We start from the raw sequence: 13,743 nt of genomic DNA on the forward strand, positions 1-13,743 counted from the left end.
ATGTAAACTTATATTTCTGTAACTTCTCCAATATGTGAAACAGACCCATGAAAGGTTGCTACAACAGGTTAGATCTTTGAAAGTTCTGTCAACAATTATTGATTCCATAGCTGGCTACTTTTTCAGACAGCTTTGTGGGAAGAAACTGTGTTCAGGCTCCAGGCTAGGAGACAGGTATGGGTTTGCTTTTTTGTTTTGGTTTTTTTTTTCCCATTTAAAACTGTTTGTGGGCTCCAACTTCCCCTTGAAATGCATGCACTCACTGAGTTAGATCTAAGAGTCTACTAACATTTCTTTTTCCTCTTGTTCTCTTTATCCTGAAGTCTATGCTGACTACTAACAAAAATGCTATGCATCATGTATTTTAAGATATCTTTAAATGAACATTCAACAAAACTGCCTTGTATTTTAGACAGTTTCAGAACCACATCCTTCTAGGAGAGACAAACAACTAGAAACACTTGTCAAATATGTTATTTCATACATTTAATTAATATATATCAAATGTCTGTCAGATGGCTGACTGAATTCTTTGAGGAAAAATTAGTAGAGTAAAACCTCAGTTTTTGACAGTAGTCAGATTATGTAAAAGGGGTCTACCTCAAGCCTATGCACACAAATACCTACACTTACAAGTACCAAGACAGCAGCATTATGTGAAAAGCTGTCACACTTTTGAGAGGAGGGAATTCAGCACATCCTAGCTGAAGAGCCAATACTCAAATGCACACAACGTGGGAAATAAGCAGGAGGAACCAGAGGTCTTTGTGCAGCTGAAGCCTCAAATCCCAGTGGGGTCAGAGGAATGGGATAGGAAGGCTCCCATGACTAAAGTACTACAGTGGGTGGGTACAGCCTCCTAGGAAGGGCAGGCTGGGAAGGAAAGGAGAGAGAGTTGTCCTTCATGTGAAAAATTAGCAGGTACACAGTGAGTTCTACCTTAGGATAGATGGCAAACCAGTCAGGAGCTAATGGGTTAGAGGGTAGACAAATATGGGTGATGTTGTCATCATTATCTAATATAGGCTGCTTCAACAGGAAAATAAACAGATAAGCCCTTCTTACAACAGGAGGAAGTGCATATTCATATGGTTTTTTCTTCATGGGACACTTTTAACTACCCTGATATCTCCTGGTTAGGCAGTTACAGCAAGCCACAAGCAGCCCAGGGAATTTGTAGAGACAGTTGTTGACAGGTCATCAGTGTTTGGAAAAGGGGAGATTCTCTTCTAAACATGATACAAACAGTATGTTTACAAACAGTAAAGTCCTTGTAGGACATTGAAAGGTCACGGAAGGACTTGGCTCCACTGATAAGGAGATGAAAGAGTTCAAAATCCAGAGAAAAGGGAACAAGGTAGAAAGTAGCATCACAGCTTTGGATTTCAGTAGAGCAGATTTTGCCCCATTTAGGAATCTGCTTTTAAGAGTCTCGCAGGGGTAAACTGTGGGGAGGAGAGGGCTCCAGGAGAGCTTGTTGTTTTTCAGGAATCAAATTCATCATATCCAAGCCCAAGAATGGTTTTCCTCCATGACGAGAATATCAAGTAAGGGTGGCAGGAGGCCAGCATGGATACACATGGATGCACATGGGTATCTTGAATAAACTCAAATACTGAAAGGAAATATACAGAATGTGGAAGAGTGAGGTAGCCCAAGGCAAATATAGTGACACTACATACTGGAATGTGTTTAGGAAAGCCAAAACTCATCTAGAGTTGGAATATAAAGCCTCAGAGGTTCCTTCCAATCTGAAATATTCAGTGATTCTGCAATTCACTGCTTTTGTGAAATAATCATAACAATGTCCAGTTCTTCCTGGTTTGTGTTTGTGAATTTTTTTTCTTCTTAGGTTTTTTAGTCTTCCCATTCCTTCTCTGCCTAGTCATGAGAAGACAAGACTCAGGAGGGACCTCATTGCTCTCTAAAGTTCACCAAAAAAAAACTTCTAGTGAGGTGAGAACCTGTTTCTTATCTTGTGACTGCAGTGAGAGGACAAGAGACTATGTGCCTAAGTTGAGACAGGAGATTCAGATTAGATACGAGGAAAAACTATTTCTAGTGTGATTAAGATTGGAATGGGTTGCCCAGGGAGTTAGTGGGGTCACCATACTCAGAGGTGTTTAAGAAGTGTCTGGATCTGGCACTTTGGATTATATGGTTTTAGGGTTTAGGGGTACAGTGATAGTGATGGGTGGGTGATTGGACTTCATGATCTTAAAGGTCTCTTCCAACCTTGATGATTCTATCATCCCATCACGTGTTACACTATGTGTTTCTGGGTCATCTAGAACAAATACCTTAGGCAGTCCTAAAGCTTCCTACAGGTTTCTTATGTACTAACAGGCAGAATACTTACAACCCGGTGAATGTCAGCACCCTAATCTTTTGCAGGTGAAAATAAGTGGCATAGAGAGAATGTGAGAATCCTGTCATGAGGCATTTATGAAGAAGCTTACTATCATTCATGAGGAAGATTCTAGGAAAAGATATTATGCTCTGATTTGTGAAGTTAATATCCAGTGGATCAGGCAAATGTACAAGACTTCAGAGCTACATCTTTCAACCTCAGAACTTTTAGTAAAAGGAACAGAACATCAACAACTTTCATGCCCCCTCTTCTGTGGCAGAGCTGCTTGATATTCTCACTGGGACTGTATAGCTGCTATTATATGTTATCCTATCCTCTTTGGCTTTTTTTCTTTTTTTTCCTTTTTTGTTCCCTCTTTTTTTTTTTTTCTAGTCCATGAGCAAAGTAGTGTTTTTTTCCTCATATTCCCTACCTAGAAAGAGAAAATATTTTGAGATGGCAGAACTTTGGGATGAAGGGAACCTTTATGTCATTTTCCACTGATAACTTCAGCTGATAAACTATTTTTTGTTTATTTGGAAAACCAGTCCATAGACTCAAATTATAATTGTGTCTTCATGTACTAAACACTTCTAGGCATATTTTGCAAATGCATCAGTATGATGAGACTGCCTGCTTTGCAAACCCCAGAACGGCATGAATTTGACTTTTTTTTTTCCCAATTACATGGCATATGCAAACATCTGGATGAGAAAACTGAGCATGCTCTACTCAAAAAAATGGGTGACCACAAAACTTGCTCTTTATGCAAAATGCTGTCAATTAATTTTGCTTGGATGAAGAAGGAGTCCCCTGGGACCTCTTCTTACACACCACAACTCCGTAGCTCTCATGTAATACAGATTTCCACTTCCAGCAATAGATATGCAAGAATTTTTCTCATATCTTATTCAAGTCCTTTGTTTCTCACTGCCTAGACTTCTAGTCTCTAATTTTCACTCTCACCAAAGCAAAAGCATCCACTGTTCCTGAAGGTCTGCTGCAGCTGCATGCAGATATAGCTATGACTATACAAAAGTCCTGAAGGTCATACATCACTCAAGTACAGCTTTAGTGCCTAGTAGCTAAGATTTAAATTATATTTTTATTCTCCAAAAACACTGTGGAAATTTGCCATGTTAGATACTATAAGAGAAAAAGTTCATATTTTTAAAATTAGCATCTGTACAAGTCAAAACTTCATCTTGAAAATGCTGTCATGGTAAATGAAAAGTGTCAGATATCTTCCAATGAGTAAAAGATAGGAAGATGCAATTACAAAAAAACTGCATTCCACTTATTAAATAAACAAAATAGTGTAGAGTTAATGCTTGACAAATTCAGGTCTATTATCTTTGAAGTTAACTCATCTTAAATCTGGCCAGATTTTTCTACCAGGAAAAGACTTTATCAGGCTGTTTCTAAAAGAAAACATTAAGCATGTGGTACTCATATTCAGAAAATGCAAAACAGTTTAGATGATATATTCTGCTGTATTAGTGTGTTCTTCCTCATTTATAGAATACCATTAGACAGTCTAAAATAATGGTTTAATTAGTAAGAAACAATGGGCAGACATAAGATTTATCATACTCTGTATCTAGCCAAAAAATCTGTCACTACTCAAAAAATCACTGTACTTCACTATTCTGAAAAAACCTACATGCCTGATGGTTGACTTTCTATGTAGTAGATCCCTAAGACAAAAGAGAATGTGAGAAAATGGAGGATAATTGCATCTAATGGGGATTATGGAAGAAAATGTTTTTGTAGAATTTTCTTGTGTTTCATACACTGCAACAAAAACAAATCACCTTCTTATATGAACTGTTATCACTAATTATTCTAGATAATGACATTTTGTTGGATAGGGTGGTATTTTTTTGAGTGATGGCTAGAAACAGGATAAGGGGCAAAAGATCCAGACTGAGACACAAGATGTTCCATCTGAATGTGAGGAAAACATTTCTTTACTGTGAGTCTCAGCACTGGAGCAGGCTGCTCAGAGAGGTTGTGGAGTCTCCTTCTCTGGAGACAGTCAAAACCCACTGGGATGTGATGCTGGGCAACATGCTCCAGGTGAACCTGCTTTAGAGGAAGAATTGGACTAGATAATTTACAGAGATCCCTTCCCGGACCAACGACAGTACTGTGAGTCTGTGTTTCTCTGATTATGTTCTCCTCTTACTTGGCAGCACATGGGTTTGATTGGAATTTGGATATTCAGAATTCCAAAACTAGGAGTTTCCTTTTCCTTTTTAAGGGGTCATTTCCAGAACTTTTTCTATGATGAAGTTTTAATCTTGAATAAATTACTCATTACACATTTTCTGCTCAATGTAATGCTATAGTTTCTGAAACTATCAGATTAATCAGATTTCTTTCAACTCTTCTTATGCTTGAAAACAAACAAGACTATTTTATTTAGATTTGTTGCTTCTATTTATTCCTCTAAAGGGTTTTGACATTTGAAATATTTTCCTTTTATCTTAATGATAGTAATGAATTTTAATAACATTTTTATTTATGGCTTGTTTAAATTCAGGGGTGATTCTGACTACCTTAATATACACTTCTAACTCTCTAGGAATAAGTCCATCCAGAAACATATGTGGTCTTGCTCCTTTTGCATATAAGGATTTTTAATAATTTATATACCAAATCATTTCCCTTTTCAGTGTTTCAGATTCTGTCTAATTTCCTATTTTCAACACATTAAGTTATATTAAACCACTCTGAAAAAAATTCCTCCCTTATAAAATCTTTATTTGCAATCTTCCATTCTACAATGTTTTTTTCAGAGCAATATAGCAAGCAAATAGGACTACCTCCTCATCCCTAGTTTCCTTGTAATTTGATAACAGAGACAACAGATAATTTGTAATCTAAGAGATTTCCCATTTCAAATGATTGCCAACTACAGCTCTTAGAGGATGTATTGCTTGATCACATCCTTTTGTTTCTAATACCCTTTATACTCATTACAAAGAGTCTGAATATACTTTTATGTTTCAGATACTATTGCAGTCGGACAAGAGACAATGGACAGAAATTGCACTCAATTCGAGTTGCACCTGAATCCAAGGAAGAACTTCTTTACTCTGTGGGTGACCATGCACTGGAACAGGTTGCCCAGAGGCATTGTGGGGTCTCTCTCACTGAAGATGTTGCATCTGGAGGCAATTCTGTGCAATGTGCTCTAAGATGACACTACCTGTGCAAGGAGTTTGGACTAGATGATCCACTGTGGTCTCTCCTAATCTTACCCATTCTGTGATTCTGTGAAATTTATTTAACCTTGAATATTTACCTTGTAAAATTAAATAAGAATTACTGTACTGAAGATCCATGTGGAATAGCCTGTTACAAATGTCTGTATATAGTTCTCTTCTACAAAGATATCTGAATATAAAATGTTATTAAGAGTGAGTGAAATTAAACTTCTAAAAGACAAGTTTCATCAAAGAGTGAAAAAATTGTATTGTAGCACAATCCCATTATGTCTCTGTCCTGGGTTGTAAGATAAGCTTGTATTCTATTTGCCATCTGTTGAAGGCAAACCTGTTGGGCAGGTTTTGTTATCTTTTCCAAGAACCGGTTTTGCTCCTAAGAGGTAATGGTTTGTTAGTGGGCCATTGACTGATTCAATGCAGGGCTGGTAACATAACACCTATTGTGAGGGGTCCCACCCAGAGGGGGAAGCCAAGCACTCTATTATTGTTTAAAGGGGTAGCTTTTTGGGGAGAGAGGCAGCTCGCTCTCTCTCTTCGCGGGATTCCCGGAGAAGCAGCTCTCTTCGGCGGCACTCGCAGCGAAGCAGCCGGAGCGCGCTGAGGCGACGGCAGCGGAGCTCGGAGGCAACCCCGGCGCAGAGGAAGACCGGCCCCACTGCCACCAGATCTTCAGAGGAAAACTATACCCTTCAAAAGATCACCACTGCAGCTGCAGTTCATCAACCACTGCAAGGGGATCAATCGTCCCAGCAGGACTGATACTGGCACCCCGACTCCTCAGGTTCTGGACTTTTTCACTGGTTTTGTTTGTACCGATTGCATTTGCCTTTTTAAATTGTTGTCTAGTTTTCTCCTAGTAAAGAATTGTTACTCCCATTCCCACATCTTTGCCTGAGAGCCTTTTAATTTAAAGATCCTGGTAATTCAGAGGGAGGGGGGTTTGCCATCCTCCATTGCACAGGAGGCTTTGCCCTCTTTCACAGACTCCTGTCTTGTCGAACCAAGACAGTCTCGGAGCCTGGGACTACCCACAGCTTGACTCTAGTTCTAGATACTAAAAACATTTGACAAGTAAAGTTCAATCAATAAATGACTCCTGCGAGAACCACAGATATTTATTTCCCTTTTGGCTAAATGGTTCCATTGTTATCATTGATCACATTTGGCACAACATTTGAGTCATTGGAAATACTAACTGATTAAACTTCTATGAGTATTCTGCTCCACGAGACTTATCAGTTACTTTTCTTTATTTTTTTTTACTTCAGACAGTTCTTGAGTGGTCACTAGCTTTTGAGGATGCTGATTCTAGCTTGAGTGCAGTGGGAAATATGGTGAAAATTAAATGTACTCATCAGTGTACAAAGTTAAGAGATCTTCTTTTAGACTCAAATGGTCTGAGTTTTTCATGGTTTTATCTAGAATTACTGCTGTATATGGAAAGGAAATGAATAATTATGGGTTTAGATTATAAGTAGAACCATCTGAATACTCTAAATTGACTAATATCCTCCTACTTCATTATGTTATAAATTGTTCATCAGATTAACTGCTTTAAGAAAAAGGAACAAAGGAAGAGCTGCTCTTCATCTGTTTAAGAACTTGCAGGTAACTTCTTTTAGGAGAAATTTGTCTTGCCTCTCAGGAGACCAATGTTTGTTCTTAAAGCCCCAGCTGTGAATATTTTGTCATAATGCCCCATCTCATATGTAATGTTAACTGGGCCCTGGATTCCACCTTAAAACAAATCCATTTCAGATAAGGAATAAATAAAAATAATAAAAAAAACCACACCACAAAAACAAAAAACAAAAACACCTAAAATACTCTATTACATTGCACAGTTTCAACATCTGTGCAGTGGAACAACTTATCATGACTCCTCTCTGTCCACTTTGTAAAACGGCTCCAGGACCACAGATTACTGCCAATGAGTGATCATTCTCGTGTTATCTAGCCATGTAATGAGTGTGAAGCTTCCTGAGGAAGGCAAAGGTAACATTTGTATTTTTTAGTATAGTAGGGAAGAAACACATAAAATATTAAATCAGTTAGAAAACAATCAAGAAATATCTCCTGCATCTCAGAGGCTTCCACTTCCAGACACCCCTCCCTGCCCCCATTCCATATAAAAAGAAAAGAAAGAAACAAACAAACAAACAACAGAAACTATGTGGCAGTTTTTCCTCCTACTGATAATAGGGTTTTCATCTTCTAATCCACCACCCAGGATCTTCAACAAAAACACTTAGACAAATATGGGTACCTCAGATTGCTGCTACTGTTGCTAAAGGTTTTTAATCTATTTGCGGCAGAGATTGCCTTCCTAAGTAAATTAACAAGAATATTCTATCACATCATCTTGCTGTTGATATGTCTTGACACATTTATTCTAAATTGTTTCTAGCATAAAGTGTTTTCATTTATAGTGCCCATGTTGAGCCAAATGGTTACAGGATATCGCAACTCTACCAGAATCATCAGTTCCCTCATCTCCTTTAATGGTCAGATGGATTATAAAACTCTCTAAATAGGCAACTTCTGCCTATGAGCTTCAAATCTTGTTCTTTTTTTTCAACATATGGATTCTTTCTCACATTTTGTTTATATCTGTGTCTCAATTCAAGAGATGCCTTTCTGTATTTTGCATGATAGAATAGCAAGAATGATCAAAATATCTTTGGTTTTCCTTTGGCCTTAGGCTCCTCTCATTGAATTTTGTGACTGTATTAGAATAAAAGTTTCAGAATAAGCATTTTGCAATGTTTTACTTTTACTCTGCCAATCACAGTATCAACACACACCTCTACTTCTTTTTCCTCAGTAATTCTTGGCAATTTGAGCATACATTTCTGAGGTGTGTAAAAATTGTGAAAGCAGGTCTGAATAGTGATGCTGAAAATTAACATATAACAATGAGGGCTCATATGATCATAAATCACTTCAAAGAAAAAGTAGGGTAAATTCTTATGAACCTTCACATATCCCAGTTGCAGTTCATTGCTCCTATTTAGAAAGACCAAGACATCTGCATGAAGAATTGGAGAATATTACAAGCTGTCTTATTAAGACAAATTCCAAGATCACAGCTTTTGTGAACAAATTAGAAGAAAATCTGACACAGATTGGAGGTTTCACTAACAAAAGGAAAAGTGAACAGTATATAATTGTTGATGATAAAGTAATCTAAATGCTATTTATTCGCAAGCAATTTAATTTGAGGAAGCAGCAGGTGGGATATTTTAAGTAAAAAGAAGAAAAAATTAATTCTATTGTATAATTCTTTACTAAGACTTCATTAGAATATCAGTCTCACTTCTGATTAGCTATGTTTAGAATAGTAATTTCAATGCAAAACCAGCCTACTCAGATGATAAGGGGTTTTAGAGAACAAATCTTTAAAGAGACTAGTGAAACAAAAGTTGGAGCAGGATATGATTATTTTCTATAAATATACTTATTTGATAAACAAAATGAAAAGGACTGTCAAAACTAAATATGCTTGTACAAGATCAAAAGAATGAAAAAATTAGTTATAGATATATCTTTTCAGCTAATGAAAAGAAATTAGAAATTAAGTTCTTGTGTGGCTTTTTGAATGGTGAAGTGGCGGCCTGGAGCACACATAAACTAAAGATGATATTTGAAAATATCTGCTAGAACCAATGTGGTCACCAAAATAAAAGCAATCAATGATTACATTGATATATTTCAAAACTTATATATATACACTTGTAATTTGAACTGCACACATAAGAGATATATAAAGAGATATAGATAGATAGATATATAATATAAATATATATTTATATAAGAGATATATAAATATAGATATTTTTATACAGATACATGCATATATGTATATATTTATAAGTCTAATATTTGAAGTGTTATATATCCCCTACTTAAAATAACTAAATACATTGCTTGTGCTTGTTTTGTTTGGCTGTGACACTGTACGGAAGAGACATACTCACTGAGCTGCAAAGATCTAGAAATTTCTCTTGAACTGTCAAGCATGCAACTAAAAAATTCTTAAAGAATGGGATCAACTCAAAGATCAGGGTAAATTTTCCTGTTCATTCATAAAATGTCTCCAAGATTTGTTATATTCCTATTGACATATCCTAGGACATGGTAAATCTGAGCAACACAGCAGAGCTGTTCCAGCCCTTCATATAGTTCATCCATGGAAATATTTAAGCACCCATAACACCTTTTTAGATAGTCCATTATCAGCCTCCTTCTGTATTAGAATATTACCATTTTTTTCCTTCTCTTTCACTGTTTCCTTTCAGTTAATGTCCTTCCTTGACAAAGTCCATTGTGAATAAAATTTTAAGTACATAGGTCCTTGTATTTTTTGTGTTTGATTGCTTGTTTGTTTAATCCGAGCTATTCTACAGCTATTTGACAGAAAATGCGAGTTTTAATTCCCTTATACCAGTGGATATTTTTACAGTTTTTCAGTTGCTCCAAACATGATTAAGATCAGGTCTGCTTTTCCTATTTACTTTTAATGTGATACTACTGTCATGGTTTGACACTGGCACAATGCCAGTGCCCCCATGAAAATGTGATCCCTACCTTGAATGCTGTGAAGTGGAATCTAGAATAGAGCAAAGCAGGCCCAAGCTTAATAACAGGAAAAAAACTTTATTAAACTACTACTACAAAAGAAAAGAGAAAATTAAAGAAGGGGAAAAAAAAACACACAAAGATCCAAATGAAAACCTTGCAAAACATTCCTCCCCCCACCACCCAACTCCAACAAACCACAGTGAGACACAATCTGGACCCCAATCAGGTTTCCACCCTCCAAGCAATCGATACTCAGTCCATCGAGGGAACAGAGTCTCTCCTGTGCCACAGACCCCCCCAAGAAACACAGCTCCACATCCTGTGTTTCCAGGTCACACATGGCACCGCCCGGAGAAAAAGTTTGCCATGGTGACCCTTCTCCTTTCCATGCACAGTGCTCTCACCACCAATGCATGGATGGTCAGACTGCCTTTAGGATTTTTCCTTTCAAGGATGCCCTGCCAAGAGGGGAGAAAACAACAGTTCAGTTTTTCATTGTTTGGGACCACAGTCCCCCCCCATTTTCCCCTGGGGCCGAGGGCTCAAGAACAGAGATCTTCTTCTTTTCTCTTTCCTTTCCAGGACAGGGGCGCCACCACAAACCCCCTAACCTTTTCTCTGTTCACTCCACTTTTGTCTTTTTCCCAGCTGAAGCAGGTCTCTTGACTCACTGGCATCCTCCCAAAACACAGTCCCTCTTGAAGGAGAAGATTGGTTCAGGTTGTGGCTAACATGGAAAAGTCCAGCCAAAAGCCACTCCTTGTCCCCCTCCCATCCAGAATTCCTCCTTCCAACATCCCAAGGTCCAAGGTGTCCCTCTTCCTCTCTTTCAAACCGAGGAGGGGAAAGGAAAATTCACAAAGCTTTCATTTCTCAAGGAAGGGTTAAAAGTCCGAACTCCCAGGATGGCTCGATGCCCGGACATCCAGCAACTCCCACGCAACTGGGCACCTTGCAGCAGCTCCCCCCGCTCCTCCTTCCTTGCGGCTTTCTCTCTCCCTCCCGGGAGAGGAACTCTGGGGCGGGGGGGAAATGGAGACATCCCAGATTTCTTTCACCCTTCCATCTGCAGGGGCCAGCCCGGTTCCAGTCCTTCCACCACCCTTGGGGCTTTTGGCCTACCTTTCTCAGGCCATGGGGGCTTCCCCTCCCCCACCCAGCTCGTGGCTGGGCGGGGGAAGGTCTGCACTGCACGCTGACCGGAACCAAAGAGAGCGAGTTCCCCTGGGAATTCTGCTTTCAACCCCTCTGTGTTCTCAGAGGCGTGTCTACTTTCAATTGGTCAATATCTAAATTGACCTCTTCCTTCCGGAAAAAATTATCTTTCCGTGTCAAACCACGACAACTACACAGCCTGAAAGAGTTTTGATTATGGCAGAGGCATTCAGCTAAGTTCTGCCACCAGGAGTGTATGACTGAAACAAAAGAAATGTCTCTGCAAACTATACAAGTGTGCATGGAAATCTGGGAACATCAACCAACATGAGGGCCATAGCATGAAACTGAAACAGCCAGCCTGTCCAATGTCCAGGCCATAAATGTCTGCTTGATGGCCAAAATATATCAAACTGTCAGTACGCCTATGAGAATCAGAATAAAGTGTTAAAGTGTGAGCTTCAGGGTCTTGTCCCCTAAAGCAAAAGGTGTGTGCAGAGAAGTTTAGCCCTGTCTGCACCAGCGTCAGTAAGCTGGGCAAGGATTCTTATTTTGAGGAGAAACTTCAGCATCCATCTCAGATGTATTTGAGTGTTGAATTTTGAGTGTTTCAGAGGGAAACTTTACTCTCCAGCTTAAATAGATGTTCATTCAGTTCAAAGATCTTCTAAGTCATCTGAATGAGAATCATTTCCCTTCAATCAGGTTTATATTCCTTAGTATTTATGAAACTGTAATCCTGTTAATGTCTCGTTGTTCAGAAAATCTTCTCTGGTAACAGGCACAGAATTTTCAATTTTAAAACATTTGGAAAAGATACACAGCTATTAAGGAAGAATGAGGAGAGATTTAAAACTTATTATTTTATATTAAGCATACAAGTAGAGCTGTTGCATAAAGATGAAATATGGCAGCCCGGAGAAACTTTCCAGCAGTATCAGTTTTGGCATGAATGGACTTTATGGAATGGATTATCATGGAGTGTAGGTGTTGCTCACCAACAGTGAAGAAATAAGGAACAAAAGGAATAAAACTTCCATATAACAGAAAAACTCATGCGACAAAAGAGAGGACAAGATGTAGCCAGTGATATGTACAGCATCATAGATAACTGGTCTCTTGCTCTCTGTCTCAGGAGAGGAGTGGTGAATAGACAAAAAGAAGCCTTTTGATTTTCCTAATGTGATATATGAATGTTTTGCTGTTACTCTGACCAGCAGCAAGGCAGACTGCCAATACTGCCTTACTAGTATATCATTCCCTGTTGAGCTATGGGAAATGGTCACCAAAAAAGTAAGAAGAGACTTGATCATGCTGTGTTTGGGATGACTGAATGGTAACAGTTACTAAACTGGGTCCTAAGAGAGCTTTAATATACTCTGAACCCAGCATATTTTGATAATAACTTCTCCGTTATATTAGTCATTAAGGAAACTTGAAAATACCAGTTCACAAACTAAACAGAGTAACTTTTCTCCATTCCAGATTTTTGCTACAATTAGAGTAATTTATTTTGGGGAACTGCCAGGAAAAGATAGAGTGGGGGTAGAATTCTGAAAGAAAGCAGAAACAATTAGATCACTTCTGCCTCTCTTTACTGGGTGGGTCTTCTGAATGTCAGCCTCATTATTCTGGATGTCAATTCCAGGCAGCAGCTCCTAAATGCCATTCCAAATGGTGGCCTAAATGGCAGTCCCTGTTGTACATTCTTTCTCCAGTAATAGTGGCAGGCTTTTGGGGAACATCTTTTAGTTCATAATAAATTTCAGGAGCGCTAGCTTGAGAACAATGTTTGAGGCTTATGCCAACACAGACTGGCAGATAAATACTTCGAATACACAATTTCATTATCACTTCTGAAAGCCCATAGCCTGCAAGGCTTGTTTGCTGGTGGGGAAAAGCCCAGATTTTCTGAGATAACAAAGATGACTTACATAAAATTTATATCATCTCAGCGTATCAAAAGCCCCACGTGGCTCTGCTCACTCTAGGCCCCTCGCAAACATGAAAGAAAGCATCTTCATTGTGGTTGTATAAAAAAAAGAATCCTTCTGTGAGGTCAGCTGGGTTCCAAAACATGGACAAATTAAGCGAACAGACAACAAATCTGTAGCAGTGCCAGGAAATCATGTTGTAATTCTCAGTCCACAGCCACAACCACAAGAGTAATCTCCTTCTACATTTCTGGTAGCAAAATGGGGAGGGGGAGGAGCGCAAAGTCACTCACAGAGTTCTCTTCCCTGTTTAACATGGATTTCATCATGCACGGAAACAACCGTTCCATTTTCGTATGTAGACTGTAGAAGACTGTTGAACTGAGCTTGCAACAAAACTCTAATGCAACATGTAAAGCTGGGCTGCTTAAATGGAGATCCAGACTTCAGGCTGATTCAAAATGCAGACTGCTCCTTACTAGAAGCTGTG

At 38.6% G+C, this 13,743-nt stretch overlaps 1 long non-coding RNA gene across 1 annotated transcript; it reads right to left on the bottom strand.

The window, feature by feature from the left end:
- Positions 1-10,223: 10,223 nt before the first annotated feature.
- LOC144247535 (uncharacterized) lies at positions 10,224-11,502 on the bottom strand. The gene is made up of 2 exons (XR_013341193.1): positions 11,287-11,502; positions 10,224-10,861 (listed from the first exon to the last, which is right to left on the bottom strand). It is a non-coding gene; the product is annotated as an uncharacterized LOC144247535 (long non-coding RNA).
- Between the last annotated feature and the right edge of the window lie 2,241 nt (positions 11,503-13,743).

This window comes from Lonchura striata, chromosome 1 (genome assembly GCF_046129695.1).
Source record: "Lonchura striata isolate bLonStr1 chromosome 1, bLonStr1.mat, whole genome shotgun sequence".
NCBI lineage: Eukaryota > Metazoa > Chordata > Aves > Passeriformes > Estrildidae > Lonchura > Lonchura striata.